General features: G+C 38.8%; 2 long non-coding RNA genes across 7 annotated transcripts in view; both read left to right on the top strand.

Annotated features, from left to right (window-relative positions):
- LOC148843851 (uncharacterized) overlaps positions 1–21,431 on the top strand; it is a 74,076-nt gene extending 52,645 nt beyond the window's left edge. For 3 of the 6 annotated variants that reach the window (XR_016103514.1, XR_016103513.1, XR_016103512.1), the window contains 9 exons: positions 16,799–16,856; positions 16,966–17,090; positions 19,581–19,638; positions 19,748–20,397; positions 20,576–20,630; positions 20,751–20,840; positions 20,931–20,987; positions 21,098–21,177; positions 21,259–21,431. This is a non-coding gene — a long non-coding RNA (uncharacterized LOC148843851). Of the gene's footprint in view, positions 1–16,798; positions 16,857–16,965; positions 17,091–17,972; positions 18,062–18,157; positions 18,210–19,580; positions 19,639–19,747; positions 20,398–20,575; positions 20,631–20,750; positions 20,841–20,930; positions 20,988–21,097; positions 21,178–21,258 lie in introns of all 6 variants that reach the window. The other 3 variants (XR_016103516.1, XR_016103517.1, XR_016103515.1) reach the window with 3 other exon arrangements.
- LOC148843852 (uncharacterized) lies at positions 17,525–17,915 on the top strand. Its single transcript, XR_016103518.1, has 2 exons — positions 17,525–17,663; positions 17,799–17,915. It is a non-coding gene; the product is annotated as an uncharacterized LOC148843852 (long non-coding RNA).
- Positions 21,432–21,739: the final 308 nt, after the last annotated feature.

The raw sequence follows: 21,739 nt of genomic DNA, 5'->3' as shown, positions 1-21,739 counted from the left end.
AGAAATCAAATATGCCTTTATTAAAATGAAACTGAAACCAGAAAAAGAGAGTAATCTACTTAAGAAAGAAGAAACATAACTACAGTAGTACAGCAGTTGCAGTCCAAGCTGAAATGAAAAAGTTAGCAAATTAACCCAACTATGAATGCAATGCTGAATGAGATCAGATTAAGAATGCTCAATGTTTCCTAATATTGCTTCTCTAAATCCCCGGCAACGGCGCCAAAAACTTGATGTGTGGCTCATTGTGACACTAGCAAGTGCACTAGCCGTTCAAGTAATAAAGTAGTGAGTGAAGTATCGTTCCCACGAGGATTTAGGAAACAATTACCAATACTAAATTGAACATTTCTTATCTGATCAACAAATAAATCAAAACTCTAATGAAAGCTAAGAAATCCTAAATTAAAATCTATCTAAATCATTGGTCCAATTGCCTTCAATTCAGGTTAGAAGAGTAAGCAGTAAATGTCAATCTCAGAATTCAGCAATCTATCAATTTGGATCATTCGAATGAATCATGATTGAGCCTTGGTTTGGTGAAACCCCAAGGTCATGAACAGCCTCTCTCAAGTGCATGTTCATCCTATGCATGAGTGACGGTTCTTCTATCTCTAGCAAGAATCTAATCCTCATGCATGCATTTCTTCAAACACTTCTAAGGCATCAATTCAAATCTGAATTGATCACCAACTGAATTGTGCAAGTTATCTCTAACCTTGCACTCAATTCAGTTCTTGAATAGTAGATCTGAATTCCTAGAGTCTCTCTCAAGCACTCTAGGAATTCCAAGCTGTAGATTAATTCACCCAATCTGAAAATTGCAGATCTGAATTCTCTTTCAAGCAATTCAGATCTTGCAATCTCAGATCTGAGAATTCAGATCTGAGTTTTGAAGGTTAGTTGGCCGAATTAATCTACAATCACACCCTTATTCAAGAAACTTCAAATACAATGCATGACCATTTGAATGAATAAAAAAGAATTAGATTGCTGAACTGAAATTTTACAAGCTGAAATACATCAAGGAAGAATGGAAACAAGGAGAAAGAAGAAAGAACATATAACTAAGAAACTGAATTCAAATCAAAAGAGAATGAAACTACAAATGATTTATTACAGAAGATCTTTGAATCACAAACTCTCAATTCGAACTCACCTTCTTCTTCTAGCTTGCTTGTCTTGAACTTCCTTCAGCGCTTCTTCTTCTTCTTCCTTGCGCCTAGCCTTCTTCTCTTCTCTTCTCTCAAGGTGGCCGAACCTCTAAGAGTGGGAGAGCTTTCCTCTCAAGCAATTGAACAACTTTCTCCCCTCCTAGAGGCCTCCTTATATAGTTTTTCAAGGGGCTCTTGCCCCTTCTTGAAGCCTCTAGAATGGGGTGTATTACACCCCTCATGAACCTTCTAGAGTGCTTCCTCCTTCTCTTCAAGAAACTCCTAGAAGTTGCCGCCCCTAGCTCCCTTTGGGCTGCTATTTGGGCTACAACTTAGCTTGCTTTTGAGCTCATGTGGGCTACACTCTAGGCTGTTATTTGGGCTAAAAATGGGCCTTCCTTGCTGGGCCGAATTCTCCTCATAGATAGGCTTTATTTTCTGGGGTTTTCTCAAGGAATTCACTTGCTCTTTTTGGGCCGAAGTGCTCTCTCTTGCTTCCACGACCGGGCTGGACTGAAATTGGTCTTTTTGAACCTTCTTTTCTTGCCTTTTTTCCTTCATTCTCTTGGATTGATTATCCCTGAACCTATTCTTAGCATTAAGCTAAATTAAGGCAAAAATTAATAAAACCGGCATAAAAATCCATGCTAAAGTCCTCAAAAATTATAGATAAATTGTAAGTTCATCATCTTGATTTCTCTCAAACAATGGAGATCGAACTGCTATAGGCGACGGCTGCAGGAAGGAGGCGGTTAGAGAGAATTTGTAGGGTGCAGAATTCTCTCCTCTGTGATCTCAGCTTTGAAGACAAGACTGTTGCTGGTGATTGTGTGTCTAAAGGCTGCCGCCCCCTCTTCCTTTTATAGACTTAAAGGGATTAGCTCCTAATCCCATTAGGAGTTGCTAACCCAAATCATATCTGGATTAGAAGTCCATTTAAGATAAGGGATAAACCTTATCTTATCTGCAGATTAGATCAGCCAGTTCCTAATCTAATTATGAAGATTCCAAATCTAAATCTCATTTAGATCTTGGACTCTTTGAGTGGATAGGGTGTGGGCCCAATCTAATCAGCTGATCTTATCTCAAAATTCGCCCCTTAAAGACTAATCAAAATAGCCCAGTTTGAAATGGGCTTAAGGTCCATTTAAGGTTATGTATTCATTAAACCTTCTAAACTGCTGCCTAGTTGGGCTTTATTGTATGGCGTGGGACCCAAACATTGATCTACACGTCAGCCACATGGGTTCAACCCAGCCTTTGTTACAAGGCCTGGCCGAATACACTGTTATGGACAGTGCACCCCCTGAAACCCATCAGATGGGTTCTATGGGCCCAACACTTACCCTAAGTGGTCCTTGGGCCAAGCCACCTTGTAACACCCAGGGACTGTGGGCAGATGCAAGATTAGCCCATCAGGTATTATCCTCAATGGCCTTACACTCAACCTCTCAGCCCATAATGATAATACACTGCCCGACAAGGGAGGACCTCTCCCTCGGCTTCAAGGAACAGTGTTGCACTCTCTCAAGTATGGATCCCGGGAATTAAAACCTTTTGCAAACATTTCGAAATCATAATATATATATACTTTTATATCTCATATAAAATATATTTTGCAAAACAAATCTCAACGATTGGAATCGGCTGCCGGCAGTCTTGGTTTCCATTAGTGAGAGTGCATCACCGATCATTACCTTTGTCCGACAAAGGGGCTGATCTTGTCACTATGATCACCCACTCAGATGAATTCTCAGACTGTCCCAACATACCCAGGTTTTGACCCCCGCTAAGGATCTCACTGATTGGTATATCAAAGACAGCCCAATCTGACACCTAGTGTAGTATCATAATCGAGTCTAGGGGTCGGGTGTAAATTTCCAGTTTTGCCTATCAATCTCCAAGGTCCAAGGCAATACTGGAAATCTGGTCCAATTCAAAGATTCAATTAATCTCACACTGTATGTGCCTAGGCTATCACCCCGGTAGCTGAGACAAGCCACCCCAACCGATTTGGTGGCACCACAGTGTCAACCTTGTCAGGATAGGTCTCCTCAGACCGACACACTGGCTGTGAACATTCTAAACTAACACGAGTCTCATTAAGTGTCCAGTTTAAGGGTATTACAGAGAAACATACTAAGGGAACATGAATCAAATATGCACTTTTATTCATTTACATTAAACTCATAAAGTACATCAATTTGATTGAAGTTAAGGGCGTACAAAACTGTTTAACAACAGAGGGGGTGCCATTATATATCTATTATTGATTTATATATCTGTTGATTTTTTCTTTAATTGAATGAGTTTTATGTAAATCTCCTTATGACTATTATTTGGAATTTTAGTTTAGATAAGTGTTTTATAGATACCGAGATTACCTTCTGGGGACGTCATTTAATAGGAAAATAGATACAGTTCATAGCTAGGTGATTTTGTCTGTTTTGCAATCATATATATTTTGTTTTGGTCAATAACCAAGATTTCATTAAATGATTAAAAAAGGAGTAATGGAAGGGGAGCTAAAATATCTTAACTCCCCACAACTATCACCCAAAATACAACGGTTACAATGAGATTTCATTAAATGATTTAAAAAGGAGTACATGGAAGGGGAGCTAAAATATCTTAACTCCCCACAACTGTCACCCAAAATACAACAATAGTTACAATTGAGCCCAAAAAATAGAATTCCTATTCACCCCTTGTCTAGATAAACCATAAAAGAATTAACACTTCTTTTTATCCATGTGCATCGAACTTTCATGTCCTTGGTCAACCATTTATATTTCCTTTTTTCATTGTTGTAACTCCAGAGTCTTGAGTTGTCTTAGTAGGAATTTTCTAAACTAAAAAATAATATGAAAGAAAGTAGTTTCTAGAAGAGAGAAGGAAGAAAGGAGAAGAAGAGAAATTGAAAATAAAAGAGAGTAATAATCTGGCCGCCCCCTTCACTTGTTATTTATACTAAAATAATAGAACAGTACAAAGACAATTATGCCCTTATAGTCGGCAAAACATAAAACAACATATATAACACTCAAAAACATAATAAAATTTGGGTCCCCACCTCCTATCTAACAACTAACATAAAACATCTACTCATAAAAACATCATAAAACTAATTAATTTTCAACACTCCCCTTCAAGTTGGGAGTAAATGTCACACATTCCCAACTTGCGTAGATCATGTTCAACCTTGTTCTTTTCCACCCCTTTAGTGAGAACATCAACCTGCTACAACTCTGAAGAGACATAAGGCAAATAAACTTTCCTAGTTTTTATCATTTTTTTTATAAAGTGTCTATCAACTTCAATGTGTTTTGTCATATCATGTTGAATTGGATTGTGGGCAATATTGATTGCAGCCTGATTGTCATAATATAACATCATAAGTTCCTCTACTTTCACCCTAATTTCACTCAAAAGAGATCTAGCCCAAATAAGTTCCGATTTATTGTTGTTCTCTAACACTAGGAACATTGAGGACAATGTTCATCTTAAGTGTGGGAGAGTTAGACTGTGGCTATGCACTTCAATTAGCCCAACACTTGTATACATGCATTGATAGGCCAAATAGACTGGAAATCCCCTCGAGATCATTGCTGTTTATTAGGTGAATTCAAAGAGGGAATACAATGAGTTGAGGGAGACCACTGTATGTGTTAGTTTTTATTATTGTGAATGATCCAACTGAGTACAATGCATGAAGTTAAGGGAGCTAAATGACTTTCATCATGACCAACCCTAACTACCTTCATGTGTATGATGCACTTGATTGATTTATTAATGATCACTCAAGCTAGTCCATATCTAAATTGCTAATGCATGAGATTCAACAATTGAAAAAGGCAAAAGAAAAAAAAAAAGAAAAATGACAAAGTCCAATTGACTCCGTTGTCATGAACTGAATAGTAAAACTAGCGGTTTATGATATGAGTTTAGTCCCAACTCCGCTATTCCGAGCTGAATAGTAAAACTAGCAACTTAGAATACGAGTATTGTTATCTTCCTCAAGCCTGTGACCAGTGTGAGATGGAGCATAAAATGCATTCACACCAAAAGAAAAAAAAAAGAGAAAAAGAAAAAGAAGAAAGAAGAAAATACCCCATGTGAGATGGAGCATAAAATGCACTCACACCAAAAGAAATAAAAAAGAGAAAAAGAAAAAGAAGAAAGAAGAAAGTACCCCGTGTGAGATGGAGCATAAAATGCACTCACACCAAAAAAAAAAGGGGAAAGAAAAGAAAAAAAAAATCGGTGATGGTTGAGGTTCAAAGGGACAAAAGTTAGTTGAACATTCAATGAGGTGCAGTGACAGATTTGAGACCTAGCAAAGTGATGGTTAATTTTGGCCGTCAAGGAGCTGATTTACATATTGAATGGAAGTGAATGTTGAAACTTGAAGAATCTCATATTCTCCCCTTCCTTGGCTCTTATGTGATAAGAATGGTAGTTCATAGGAATTGATCAGAATACTTACACAAGTTTCCCGACTACTCAATGCATTCTCCCCCTAAAAATTCATCCAGTAAATGGTGAGAATAAGAGGGGATGATCAGTAAATGGCTGATGTTTTTGCTTGAGGACAAGCAAAAGCTTAAGTGTGGGGGTGTTTGATGTGCGGACAATTTACATATAAATTATGTTGTTTTATGCATGGTTTTGGTGCTGATTTGTGTAAAGTTTTATCCCAATTCAACTTAATTTCAGGAAATTAGCTAGGGAGACCAACTTAGAAAAAAGAAAGTATAAAACCAAAGCTTTTTCCACTTGTGAAGGGTTCCTTGACTATGTTTTCCTAAAGGTTGCAATGTTTACCTTCATCTCATGGGCACCATCGCCCTATGGAAGACACTTAGCATAAGTGAACTATGCTCGGGTGACAATGCCCCTTAAGTGCAATGATAAGAGAGAGGACACATCCTCAGCTGATATCCCAATCTCCCCAAAACTTTGGTAACTAGGTAATTCTTTTGGTTCTCAATTTCATTTTGATAGGCAAGTATTGCCTTTCTTTTTTTATTGATGGTTTAGAGATTAGTGATTTTAGTCTGAATTTGTTCTGAATGATGTGCTTTGCTTAAATTTTCTAACTCAGTTATAATACATTTTTTAGTTTTTTTTTCCTAGTTACACTAAAAACAGTTGTTTGTGGTATTTTGCAACAATTTATAGAGGTTTGAGATAGTTTTAGGGACTTGTTAGATGTTTGGATTTTGTTTATTGTAAATGAATAAAAGTGCATATTTGATTCACTTATCTTCAATCAAAATGATGTACTTTATGAGTTTATTGTAAATGAATAAAAATGCATATTTGATTCATGTTCCCTTGGTATGTTTCTGTATAATACCCTTAAACTGGACACTTAATGAGACTCGTGTTAGTTTAAAATGTTGTCAGCCAGTGGGTCAGTTTAGGGAGACCTATCCTGACAAAGCTGACACTGTGGCGCCACCAAGTCGGTTGGGGTGGCTTGTCTCAGCTACCAGGGTGAGACCCTAGGCACATACAATGTAGGATTAATTGAATTTTTGAACAATACCAGATTTTCAGTATTGCCCTAGACCTTGGAGATTGATGGGCAAAACTGAAAAGTTATACCCGACCCCTAGACTCAATTATGATACTACATTGGGTGTCGGATTAGGTTGTCTTTGATGTACCAATCAGTGAGATCCTTAGCGGGGGTCAAAACCTATGTATGTTGGGACAGTATGAGAATTCATCTGAGTGGGTGATCATAGTGACAGGATCAGCCCCTTTGTCGGACAAAGGTAATGATCGGGGATACACTCTCACTAATGGAAACCAAAACTACTGGCAGCCGATTTCAACCGTTGAGATTTGTTTTGCAAAATATATTTTATATGAGATATAAAAGTATATATATTATGGTTTTGAAATGATTTGCAAAATGTTTTAATTCCCGGGATCCATATAAGCAGATAGTGCAACACTGTTCTTTACAGCCGAGGGAGAGTTCCTCTCTTGTCGGGCAGTGTATGATCATTATGGGCTGAGAGGTTAAGTGTAAGACCATTGAGGATAATGCTTGATGGGCTAATCTTACATCTGCCCACAGTCCTTATGTGTTACAAGGTGGTTTGGCCCAGGGACCACTTAGGGTAAGTGTTGGGCTCTATGCCCATCTGATGGGTTTCAGAGGGTGTTCTGTCCATAACAGTGTATTCGGCCAGGCCTTGAAACAAAGGCTAGGCTGAATCCATGTTGCTGATGTGTACATCAATGTTTGAGTCCCACGCCATACAAGGAAGCCCAACTAGGCAGCAGTTTGGAAGGCTAAAAGAATACATAACCTTGAATGGGCCTTAAGCCCATTTCGAATATGGCTAATTTGATTAGTCACTTAAGGGGCAAATTCTGAGATGGATCAGCTAATCGGATTGGGCCAGACCCTATCCACTTAGAGAGTCTAAGATCTAAATGAGATTTAGATATGAAAATCTCCTAATTAGATTAGGAAATGACTGATCTAATCTGCAGATAAGAAAATGGTTATCCCTTATCACTTAAAGATACTTTTAGTCCAAATATGTTTTGGGTTAGCAATTCATAATGGGATTAGGAGCTGATCCCTTTAAGTCTATAAAAAGAAGAGGGGGCGACAACTTTTAGACATGCAAGCTACACACTCTTGTTTTCAGAGCTGAGATTATAAGAATAGAGAATTTTGCACCCTGTAAATACTCTTTTGCCGCCTCCTTCCTGTAGCCGCCCATCTATAGTAATTCGATCTTCAGTTCTTGGGAGAAATCAATATTTGATCTTGATACCAATCTTTTGGAGAAAAGATTGGTGGGAGTTGTATTGACAAGCCGTCCAATTGATTTTTGCGAAGGGTCAAGTTGTTTTGAAGAACACTACTGATTCTGCTCCACTTTACACTGCGCCATTTTCAGTGGGAGCAGATTTTGGATCATTCCTTGGGCGTGAACACCTCCGTTGGAAGATACAATTCTCTGTATCAGGTATTATCTATCCCTACTCCTTTTGGTTCAGATCTGGTTAAGTTAATGGTTCAAGAATGATCATTGAAAATATGATTTTCTAAATGGGGAATTCGATTCACAATTGAAGGGAGAAATTTTTTTTGAAATTCGCCCCCTTATTCCGCAATCTTTGGGCGTCCATGTGATGGATTTCCTAACCTTTCTGTGGTATCAGAGCCATGGTTCAAATCTTGAATCATTCTGTTTCAGATCTGAACTTGCGCAAAAAGGAGAAGGGGTTCTATCCAATTTGCGCAGATATGGGTTTTGGGAAATTTGTTCTCAAAATTAATGGGCAAATAATCTGAAATTAATTTTATATAAATCTGATTATTGTTTAGAATAGTTCTTTATGATTTTCTTGATTTATGGGTTGTTCGTACAAGAGGAGATTGAATTCTTGATTTGCGTAGGGAAAATTGCAAGATTTGTAGTTTCTTGAATTTATTTATTACATTTGGTCTGTAAATAATTTTTTTATTATTTTTAGACTCAATGTATAGGCATTCGATCTGATGTAATTATTAATAAAAATATGATTTCTATTTAATTTTATTTTGGATCGAAGATGGCGGTGCAGAGGAGATTTCGTAGATGGGACATTTGCTATTTGCGATTTGCAGTTTATGAAACTGCAATCTGTGATCTAACATCTGTTTGATAGGATGGAGTATGCGAACAACATTGATTAACTGATTCTTGATTTTCTTTTATCAGTTATTTAATTTTAGATTATTTTCTTGAATTAAAGATTTAATTAAAGATCAAACCCTAGACCCATTCGAACCAAGATTGGTTTAAACTATTTGGAACAAATCTAAGGTTTAATCAAGGCTGAAAGTCAGCTCCATTTTTTTCACTAATGGGCCTGAGGGTTGATATTTAATTAAATGGTTAATTCGGCCTAACCTGTAAAGGCCCAGTTTTAAATAGTTAAAACTGGTAAACGCCCACTTTAAAGGATAAAGCTATATAAGCTGAACTGGGTAACCCTAATTCAACCCATATACCTAGGTAATATTAATGGTTAATATTATGTATTTTTAACGGGCTTCCAATGGGCTTTACAGATAATTAATTGATTTGATCAATTTATCCCTACATGAGATGTATGGATGTATGATGTGCTACGTACATGGGCCATAAGTGCTTGGCCCATGTTCATTCGACAATGGCTCTTGTGCACACCATGGCTGAATGCACATGGTGTCCATTTTTGTCATTGGATGACCTTCCTCAGTGGTGGGCCCTACATTTCGTCAAGAGGTTACATATAGAACCCTAGTCGATTTAAGGCCCATCGAAATCTGACTTTTTGAAAGTCAATGGGAGCCACTTTGGTACAAATGATAAGGAGATTCATATGATGAAATCTCTAAAGGCCTTCCATCATTAGCATGAGGATGAGTCATTCAGTAATGAGGAAACGCACCAGAAAATGGGCTATCCATTTGCTATTGGGCTTGTCTAAGTGTTTCATAAGATGATAGGGGTGTCATAGACCGATGTGGGAGGGGCTTCACTAGAAAATGGGAACTCTCTCATGGTACCTTGGCATTCACGAATATGATGGGTAAACACTCACTGGACAGAAAGGTTTACCTGAAAACGACTCTGAACATTGTCTGACAGAGGTTAAAGGGAAAACTCATATGATGAGTGGATATGATCATTCACAGAAAGGTGGTGGGGTTATGCAACTGAAACAGTTGGCTCCATGCACCCTATGTGATTTCCCACATTTCTAGAGACAACCCGTAGTCTTCATCATTGAGAAATGAGGAAAATCTCAGAGATGAATAAATGAAAATGGATCATAGATTAAAATCCATATCTATGAAATGAACATGAATGGACTGATGTTTGTACTTTTATCAGAAAATGGCAAACGGATTTGCAAAGCTTTTTGACGACAACAAACTTAAGGGCCAAAACTATGTCGATTGGTACATGAACCTTATGTTGGTCTTAACCTCTAAAAAATTGGATAAGATAGTCAAGAATCCTGCCCTGGATCGTCTAGGAGATAGGGCATCTGAGGCCCGTAGATGAGAATACCAAGAATGGGAGGAAAAAAACTCCCTTGTCCGTTGCTATATCATTGTCTCTTTGGACAATCCAATTCAGAGGCAGTTCGATTAGATTGAACTTGCCAATGATGTATTGGAAAGTCTTAAGACAATGTACGAATAGCAGAATTGTTCTACTCAACAGAAGGTTTTGAAACAGTTTATGACCGTGCAGATGTCCAAGAACCAACAAGTTCACGACCATTGTCTCCGGATGATGGGTTATATCAATGAATTGGAGGTTCTTGGATCAGGGTTGGATCTGTTACCACAGATTGATGCTATTCTCAACTCTCTACCTCCATCATTTAATCCATTCATCGTGAATTACAACATGAACAAGCTGAATGTCAGATTGCAAGAGCACAACAATATGTTGCGAAGAGCTGAAAAATAAAAAAGGATGAGCCCATTACCATGCTTGTTGAAACTGACAAATCGGGCAAGTAAAGGAAGGCAAAGAGAAAGCCCCAGAAGAAGGCTGGCAAACCAAAGATGTAGAAAAAGGACAATGCATCGGATGCCTATCACTTCTGTAAGAAGACCGGCCACTAGAAAAGGAACTGTCCAACAACCTGGAATCCAAGAAAGGTAATTTCGAATCTTGTGTTATAGAAACCAATTTATTGGTAGCTTCTACATCCTGGTGTATTGACTCCGGGGCTTCAACTCATGCATGTAACTCACTGCAGGGGTTCAAGGTAAGCAGAAGGCTGAGTGAAGGAGAAGTTACACTTTACTTGAGGACTACTGCAACTGTTGCAGCCATGGCAATAGGAATAGTGGAGTTAATTTTTAGAGAAGGAAAAATTGTACTGAAAGATTGTCTTTATGTACAAAGTTTAAGAATAAATTTGATTTCTGTTTCAAAAGTGTGTGCAGATGGTTATTTTGTCTTCTTTAGTAATACGATTATTATTAAAAGAAATAACAGATTCATCACATATGGAGAACTGGAGAACGATCTCTATGTTCTACATCATTCTCTAGAAACTAGCATTATCGAAACTACGTCGGCTGAAATGCCCAAGAAGAGAGCCCGTGATACAGCTAATCCCACGTGTCTGTGGCATTACCGACTTGGCCACATCGGTGTTGACCGAATCATAAGGTTGGCCCTTTGAATTTTCTAACTGTAGAAGATCTTTCCCTGTGAGCCTTGCCTACAAGGCAAAATGACGAAACGGCCATTTAACGGTAAGCCTGAAAGATGTACAGGCACACTTGACCTAATACATACTGATGTATGTGGTCCCCTGAGTATTATAACACGAAATCAACACGTGTATTTCATCACCGTCACAGATGATTTCTCATGATATGGTTTCATGCACCTAATGAGACACAAGTTTGAATCCTTTGAAAAGTTCAAAGAGTTTAGACAAAAGGTCGAGAAACAGTTAGGGAGAAAAATTAAAGCCCTTCGATCTGATCGAGGTGGCGAGTATCTCTCTAACGAATTCATGGACTACTTAAAGGACAATGGGATTGTATCACAATTAGCTCCTCCTGCTACACCACAACTTAACAGTGTTTCAGAGAAGAGGAATATGACCTTATTGGATATGGTCCGGTCACTTCTCATACACTCAAAGTTACCCACATCCTTTTGGGGTTGCGCATTAGAGACTACGATTTACGTGCTGAATCGGGTTTCAACCAAATTGGTTTCGAACATTCCATATGAACTTTGGACTGGAAAGAAACAAAGTGTCAGACACTTGAAGATTTGGTGATGTCCAGCACACGTTAAAAGAACGAGTGCAGACAAGTTGGAATCCAAGACTAGCCGTTGCCTATTTGTAGGCTACTCAAAAGGCTCTGTAGGTTACATATTCTATGACCCAAGTGAGTAGAAAGTGTTCTATAGTCGAAATGCCCAATTCTTGGAGACCGATTACATCCTGGACACCCATCGTTAGGAAATTGTTCTTGATGAGGAGAGCTTAGGAGCAGTGGGAGATGTCTCACAAGTTCTAGGTAGTGACCAACTTAGAAGATCCACTCGGGTATCCAGGCCACTAGTCTGTTATGGTTATGACCAGGATAGTTACCTTGTAGAAACCTTGACTAGTGAGGAGGATCCCGTGACTTATGCGGAAGCTATGTTGGACATAGATTCTTAGAAGTGGGTGGAGGTTATGAGAGTAGAGATGAACTCAATGGAGACCAATGGAGTCTGGACTCAAGTAGATCCACCCTCCGGGGTAAAAAGCAATCGGTTGCAAATAGATTTACAAGTGGAATAAGGGCATCGATTATGAAGAAACATTTTCGCCTGTGGCCATGCTTAAATCCATTAGGATCCTGTTAACTATAGCAGCATTCCATGATTATGAGATTTGGCAGATGGATGTCAAAACTGCTTTCCTGAATGGAGATCTTAATGACGATATCTATATGCACCACCCGCAACGCTTCATTGTTGCAAGTCAGGAAAATATGGTATGTAAACTCAATAGATCCATTTATTGACTTAAACAAGTTGGTAGAAGTTGGAACATCCGTTTTGACTCTGCTGTCAAATCGTTTGACTTCGAGCAAAATCCGGATGAACCCTATGTTTACAGGAACTACAGTGGAGATAAGATTACCTTCTTGGTTCTGTATGTAGACGACATTCTACTCATTGGGAATGATGTAAGAATGTTAACTACGGTGAAAGTATGGTTTTCATAGTTATTCTCCATGAAAGATCTTGGAGAAGTCTCCTATATACTAGGTCTTCGACTCTTTAGAGATAGATCGAAGCAGATAATAGGATTATCCCAATCTGCATACATTGGCAAAATAGTCAAAAGATACAGCATGGAAAAGTCCAAGAAAGAAAATGTTCCTTTTAAACACGGAGTCACTCTCTCCAAGAAAATGTCTTCCAAGACTTCTAAGGAGATTGATGGCATGGAAGATGTTCCCTATGCCTCTGATGTAAGGAGAGCATCATGTATGCCATGCTGTGCACTCGTCCTGACATTGCTCAGACAATGAGTGTAGTAAGTAGATTTCAGGCCAACCCAGGGCAGGAGCACTGGACTGCTGTGAAAAACATACTTAAGTACCTTTGAAGGACAAAAGAGTTTTGTCTAGTATTCGATGGTAATTCACTACAGATCCAAGGGTATATTGATGCCGATTTCCAGACGGATCTAGATGATAGAAAATTTACATCTGGATGTGTTTTCACGATAGGATCGTGTGCTGTTTGCTGGAAAAGCAGCAAACAGGGGTCCATTGCAGACTCCACGACCGAGGTCGAGTACATTGCCGCAAATGGGGCTGCCAAAGAAACCGTGTGGATGAAGAAGTTCGTTCACGAGTTGGGAGTAGTTCCATCCAGTACATCACCCATCCCATTGTTGTGTGATAACAATTGAGCTATTGCTCAGGCTAAGGAGCCACGAGCCCACTCGAAGTCGAAGCACATCGAGAGGAAATACCACGTATTGATTGAGATTGTTGGTAGAGGGGACGTTCTGATTCAGAAAGTAGCGTCAGCGGAAAATATAGCAGACCGTAAGTGGGGCTGCCTCATGAATGAAAGTGTTCATTCTTGAATTTGGAATTCAGCACATCACCCATTCCACTGTTGTATGACAACACTGGACCTACGGGAGGATGATATTAAGAGGTAGCATCAGCGGAAAATGTAGCAGACCCATTGACAAAGCCACTATCACAGAAAGTGTTTAAGAAACACGTGGAAAGCATGTGACTCTGGCTATTACCTGATTGGACTTAAGTGCAAGTGGGAGCTGTTAGACAGTTTTGTATGCCCTTAGGTTCAATCAAAATGATGTATTTTATGAGTTTATTGTAAATGAATAAAAGTGCATATTTGATTCATGTTCCCTTGGTATGTTTCTGTGTAATACCCTTAAACTGAACACTTAATGAGACTCGTGTTAGTTTAGAATGTTCACAGCCAGTGGGTCGGTCTGGGGAGACCTATCCTGACAAAGCTGACACTGTGGCGCCACCAAGTCGGTTGGGGTGGCTTGTCTCAACTACTGGGGTGATACCCTAGGCACATACAGTGTAGGATTAATTGAATTTTTGAACTGGACCAGATTTCCAGTATTGCCCTGGACCTTGGAGATTGATCAGCAAAATTGGAAAGTTACACCCGACCCTTAGACTCGATTATGATACTGCACTAGGTGTTGGATTGGGCTATCTTTGATATATCAATCAGTGGGATCCTTAGTGGGGGTCCAAACCTGGGTATGTTGGAACAGTCTGAGAATTCATCTGAGTGGATGATCATAATGACAGGATCAGCCCCTTTGTCGGACAAAGGTAATGATCGGGGATGCAATCTAACTGATGGAAATCAAGACTACCGGCAGTCGATTTCAATCGTTGAGATCCGTTTTGCAAAATATATTTTATATGAGATATAAAAGTATATATATTATGGTTTTGAAGTGATTTGCAATAGGGTTCTAATTCCCGACATGTAAGTAGAGTGTGCAACACTGTTCCTTGCAGTCGAGGGAGAGGTCCTCTCTTGTCGGGCAGTGTATGATCATTATGGGCCGAGAGGTTAAGTGCAAGACCATTGAGGATAATGCCTGATGGGCTAATCTTACATCTGCCCACAATCCCTGGGTGTTACAAGGTGGTTTGCCCCAGGGACCACTTAGGGTAAGTGTTGGGCCCATAGAGCCCATCTGATGGGTTTCAGGGGGTGCACTGCCTATAACAGTTTATTCGGCCAGGCCTTGTAACAAAGGTTGGGCTGAACCCGTGTGGATGATGTGTTTATCAATGTTTGGGTCCCACGCCATACAAGGAAGCCAAACTGGGCAGCAGTTTGGAAGCTAAATGAATACATAACCTTGAATTGGTCTTAAGCCCATTTCGAACTGGGTTAATTTGATTAATCACTTAAGGGTTAAATTCTGAGATGGATCAGCTGATAGGATTGGGCCCAGAACCTATCCACTTAGAGAGTCCAAGATCTAAATGAGATTTAGATCTGCAAACCTCCTAACTATATTAGGAGATGGCTGATCTAATCTGCAGATAAGATAAGGGTTATCTCGTATCACTTAAAGGGACTGTAATCCAAATATGATTTGGGTTAGCAACTCCTAATGGGATTAGGAGCTGATCCCTTTAAGTCTATAAAAGGAAAAGTGGGCGGCAGCCTTTAGACATGCAAGCTATATACTTTTGTTTTCAGAGCTGAGATTATAAGAGGAGAAAATTCTGCACTTTGCAAATACTCTCTTGCTGCCTCCTTATTGCAGCTGCCATCTACAGCAGTTTGATCTCCTATTCTTGGGAGAAATCAAGATTTGACCTTGATACCAATCTCTCAGAGAAAAGATTGGTGGGAGTTGTATTCACAAGCCGTCCAGTTTATTCTTGCGAAGGGTCAAGTTCTTTTGAAACAACACTGCTGATTCTGCTCCACCCTACACTGCGCCATCTTCAGTGAGAGTAGATTTTGGATCATTCCTTGGGCGTGAACACCTCCATTGGGAGATACTACTTCTCTGTATTAGGTATTATCTCTCCCTACTCCTTTTGGAAGAACACTACTGATTCTGCTCCACCTTACACTGCGCCATCTTCAGTGGGAGCAGATTTTGGATCATTCCTTTGGCGTGAACACCTCCATTGGGAGATACAATTCTCTGTATCAGGTATTATCTCTCCCTATTCCTTTTGGTTTAGATTTGATTCAGTTTATGGTTAAAGAATGATCACTGAAAATGTGATTTTCTAAATGGGGAATTCGATTCCCAGTTGAAGGGAGAGAAAAATTTTTGAAATTCGCCCCCTTATTCCACAATCTTTGGGCGTCCATGTGATGGATTTCCTAAACCTTCAAGGCAAGTACTGCATTTCTTTTTATCGATGGTTTAGAGATTAGTGATATTAGTCTGAGTTGGTTCCGAATGATGTGCTTTGCTTAAATTTTCTAACTCAGTTATAATACATTTTTTAGTCTTTTTTTTCCTAGTTACACTAAGAACAGTTGTTTGTGGTATTTTGCAACAATTTATAGAGGTTTGAGATAGTTTTAGGGATTTGTTAGATGCTTGGATTTCGTGGTTTTTATTCTATTTTCCTTTAGAGATTTGGTTCAATCGTGCAACCTCTCTCCTATCTCTCTCCTCGGGTGAAGTCCTTGTTATTTTTGCTTTTTAAGTACCAAAACTTAACCCACTTGTGAAGGGGTACCTTTCCCCTATGCCCAGTCCTTGCCAATGTTTCTCTGAAGGGTGCAATGCCTACCTTCATCTCATCATACAAAGGCACCATCGCTCTATGGAAATTCTGCATTGGCTAACTATTCTTGGGTGATGGTGCCCCTTATGTGCATTGAAAACAGAGAGGGCACATGCTCTGCTGATATCCAAAACTCCCCAAAAGACACCAAAATGTGTGTATAACAGCATTCACCCAGTAATGGGTCCATATTTTTTAAGATTATGTGCACCTTTAATCTTATAATGTGTGTATAACAACACTCTAACCCTATTCTTCTATATTCACTTGTAAACTATTTCTCGTCTACCTGTTCATAATTAGATATACTTGACAGATGAAGGGCGTGAGCGCAAAGGAGACTCGGAAGCGATACAGATGCGGAAGCTGTACAGGTCTGCATTTTTTGTACATTGTCTGCATACCTAAATTATATCATTTTTTGAAGACAAGGTCTGCCGGTCATGGCAGTGGCTATAATATCCTTTGGTCTTATGGGTGCAGGCACGGAGAAAGCTCAACTTGCAAACAAACTCTGCGAGCTCTCATGGCTTTACTGGTGGCTCGACCGGAAATTGGATGCCATTCAAGATAGGGCTATCAACGGGTGGGATCCAGGTCCGGTCTAGGTAGAAGCACTCCCGAGCAGATCATTAATTGGGACAAAACCTTAGACCCTAAATCGTCAATTTTAACATAAAATTTAGGTTGAAACAAAAACATAGGTTTAAAACCGAACCATTTAAGCTAAAAAACACCACTTTTTTTTTATTTAAATCGCAAACTAAAATTTAAAGTTTAATCATATATCGTTAATAAAATTGATAGAAAAATACTAAGTTACTTATATGTTAAAACGTCAGACACATTTATTTATCTATGTATCTATTAGACTCGACACTTTAAACCTATGATAAGAGAGAAACTGTACGAAAACGAAGGAAATAATATATAAATGGTTAACAAAATAATCGGTTTTGGGCATGAATCGATTCGGGAGGGAAAAGTACTAGAAGCGACTCAATTATTTATTTCAACATGATCATGGAGCCAGATCCTTTATAAATGGTTGGTTCGATTCGGGCCAGCCGGGTCGACCCGAACCGTTGACAGCCCCTTTAAGAACATGAACGATGATAGCGATTGTGCTGCAACAAGGTTGGTATCCCTTTTTTCTTCTCCCTTCGAACCTGTACTTCGAGGTAAGGACCTTTCAAAACCGCACTCGATGTTCGTACATTTGTTATTGAGGCATAAGATTTTGTCCTACGAAGTTGGTTTTGGATTTTCACGAATTAAAAAATTCTGCTAATGCAATTTCCGCTTTGACATTATAGGAATGTTCTAATGGGTTTGGATTGTCAACTGCCGAATTAGAATGACTGTCGTAGGGTAAACCACCATTGGTTATATCTGTTGGAACATTTTATATGGCTTATCTTGCTTCATTGCCATTTTTTGTGATTGTAACTTCTTTTTAATCTTCTAATACTCCCCTTGACTTCTACAAGCATCGCCACTTCCAAGAGATTGCATCACTAGAGCAGATTCAAACGTTCGAATTGGAGTAGTAATCCGCTGAGGCCTTGCATACGTTGGAGTACGGAATAAGCCACTCTAACCCTCTTTTTCTATATTCACTTGTAAATTATTTCTCGTCCACTTGTTCCTGATTAGATATTCTTGACAAGTGAAGTGCGTGAGCGCAAAGGAGAATCGGAAGCGATATGGATGTGGAAACTGTACAAGTATGCGTTTTTTGTACAATTACTGCATACGTAAATTATATCATTTTTTGAAGACAAGGTCTGTCGGTCGTGGCAGTGGCTATAATATCCTTGGGTCTTATGGGTGCAGGCACGGAGAATGCTCGACTTGTAGGCATACAAAACTGTCATTCTTTGACTGGTGGCTCAAATATGCACTTTTATTCAAATATTACACAGAAACATACCAAGGGAACATGAATCAAATATGCACTTTTATTCATTTACAATAAACTCATAAAATACATCAATTCGATTGAAGCTAAGGGCATACAAAACTGTTTAACAACTGATGTTTTCGATTTTCGTTAATAATTTAAAGATATCTGACACATCCTTTGCTTTCCTTTGCTTAAGGGATTTTCATTTTCTTTTAATTCTTTCGAATAAGTGACTAACTAGTTCTCGTCATTCTTTGACTGATGGTTCGACCGAAAATTGGTTGCCATTCAAGATAGGACTGTCAACGGGTGGAATCCGGGTCCGGTCTAGGTAGAAACACTCCCGAGTAGATCATTAATTGGGACAAAACCTTAGACCCAAAACCGTCCAATTTAACTTAAAATTTAGGTTGAAACAAAAACATAGGTTTAAAACCGAACCATTTAAGCTAAAAAACACCACTTTTTTATTTAAATCGCAAATTAAAATTTAAACTTTAATCATATATTGTTAATAAAATTGATAGAAAAATACTAAGTTACTTATATGTTAAAATGTCAGACCCCTTTATTTATCTATGTATTTATCAGACTCGACATTTTAAACCTATGATAAGAGAGAAAATGTACGAAAACAAAATAAATAATATATATGGTTAACAAAATAATCGGTTTTGTGCATGTATCGATTCGGGAGGGGCAAGTACCGGAAGCAACCCAATTATTTATTTCAACATAATGGTTTGATTAAGTGGTTTTTATTCTATTTTCCTTTAGAGCTTTGGTTCAATCGTGCAATCTCTCTCCTATCTATCTCCCCGGGTGAAGGGGTACCTTTCCCCTATGCCCAGTCCTTGCCAATGTTTCCCTGGAGGGTGCAATGCCCACCTTCATCTCATCATACAAAGGCACCATCGCTCTATGGAAACTCTGCATTAGCTAACTATTCTTAGGTGATGGTGCCCCTCATGTGCATTGAAAACAGAGAGGATACATGCTCTGCTGATATCCAAAACTCCCCAAAAGACACCAAAATGTGTGTATAACAGCATCCACCCAATAATGAGTCCATATTTTTTAAGATTATGTGCACCTTTAATCTTATAATATGTGTGCACTCTAACCCTATTTTTTTATATTCACTTGTAAACTATTTCTTGTCTACCTGTTCATAATTAGATATACTTGACAGATGAAGGGCGTGAGCGCAAAGGAGACTCGGAAGTAATACGGATAAGGAAGTTGTACATGTATGCATTTTTTGTACATTGTCTGCATACCTAAATTATATCATTTTTGGAAGACAAGGTCTGTCGGTCGTGGCAGTGGCTATAATATCCTTTGGTCTTATGGGTGCAGGCACGGAGAATGCTCGACTTGCAAGCAAACTCTACGAGCTCTCATGGCTTTACTGGTAGTTTGACCGAAAATTGGATGCCATTCAAAATAGGGCTGTCAACGGGTGGGATCTTGGTCCGATCTAGGTAGAAGCACTCCCAAGTAGATCATTAATTGGGACAAAACCTTACACCCAAAACCTTTAATTTTAACATAGAATTTAGGTTGAAACAAAAACATAGGTTTAAAATCGAACCATTTAAGCTAAAAAACACCACTTTTCTTATTTAAATCGTAAAATAAAATTTAAACTTTAATCATATATCGTTAATAAAATTGATAGAAAAGTACTAAGTTACTTATATGTTAAAACGTCAAACACCTTTATTTATCTATGTATCTATCAGACTCGATATTTTAAACCTATGATAAGAGAGAAACTGTAAAAAAACGAAGGAAATAATATATATGGTTAACAAAATAATCAGTTTTGGGTATGAATCGATTCGGGAGGGGCGATTACCGGATCCACCCCAATTATTTATTTCAACATAATCATGGAGCCGGATCCTTTATAAATGGTTGGGTTGATTCGGGCCAACTGGGTAGACCTGAACCGTTGACAGCCCCTTCAAGAACATGAACGATTATAGCTATTGTGCTGCAGTAAGGTTGGTATCCCTTTTACTTCTCCCTTCGGACCTGTACTTCGATTTAAGGACCTTTCAAAACCGCACTCGATGTTCGTACCTTTGTTATTGAGGCAAAAGATTTTGTCCTAAGAAGTTGGTTTTGGATTTTCATGAATTAAAAAATTCTACTAATGCAATTTCCGCTTTGTCATTGTAGGACCGTTCTAATGGGTTCGGATTGTCAACTGCCGAATAAGAATGACTGTCGTAGGGTAAACCACCATTGGTTATATCTGTTGGAACATTTTATATGGGCTTATCTTGCTTTATTGCTGTTTTTTTGTGGTTGTAACTTCTTTTTAATCTTCTAATACTCCCCTTGGCTTCTATAGGCATCGCCACTTCCAAGAGATTGCGTCACTGGAGCAGATTCAAACGTTCGAATTGGAGTAGTAATCCGTCGAGGCCTTGCATACGTTGGAGTACGGAATAAGCCACTCCAACCCTCTTTTTCTATATTCACTTGTAAACTATTTCTCGTCCACCTGTTCCTGATTAGATATTCTTGACAGGTGAAGGCATGAGCGCAAAGGAGACTCGAAAGGGATACGGATGCGGAAGCTGTACAGGTATGCATTTTTTGTACATTGTCTGCATACCTAAATTATATCATTTTGGGAAGACAAAGTCTGTCGGTTGTGGCATTGGCTTATAATATCCTTGGGTCTTATGGGTGCAGGCACGGAGAATGTTCAACTTGCAAGCAAACTCTGCAAACTCTCACGGATTTACTATGAGGAAGCTGGTCCAATATTCCTTGTAAGCTTCTCAACTCTCGACTTTATTCTGTGTCCTCTTATTGGTGTTTGGCTTTCTAATTCGCTCTGTTTAAATGCGTAGTTTTGGACTCCTCGAGGCATTGTTAATTTTGGGGAGGGCATTCCGACTACATCGTGCCATACTCTTGTTTCTGTTTTCTGTTAATAATGTAAAGATATCTGAGACATCCCTTGCTTAACAGACTTACATTTTGTTTTAATTCTTTCGGATAAATGACTGATTATTTCTCGTCATGCTTTGACTGCTGGCTCGACTGGAAATTGGATGCCATTCAAGATAGGGATATCAACGGGTGGGATCCGGGTCCGGTCTAGGTAGAAGCACTCCCGAGTAGATCATTAATTGGGACAAAACCTTAGACCCAAAACCATCCAATTTAACTTAAAATTTAGGTTGAAACAAAAACATAGGTTTAAAATCGAACCATTTAAGCTAAAAAACCTTAATTTTATTCTTTAAATCGCACTCTAAAATTTAAACTTTAATCATATATCGTTAATAAAATTGATAGAAAAATACTAAGTTACTTATATGTTAAAAC

The sequence above is a fragment of the Nelumbo lutea genome, chromosome 8 (genome assembly GCF_056320005.1).
Source record: "Nelumbo lutea isolate HS-2025 chromosome 8, American lotus-T2T, whole genome shotgun sequence".
NCBI lineage: Eukaryota > Viridiplantae > Streptophyta > Magnoliopsida > Proteales > Nelumbonaceae > Nelumbo > Nelumbo lutea.
The sequence above is the reverse complement of the archived record's forward strand: the minus strand, read 5'-3'. Positions and strand labels throughout refer to the sequence as shown.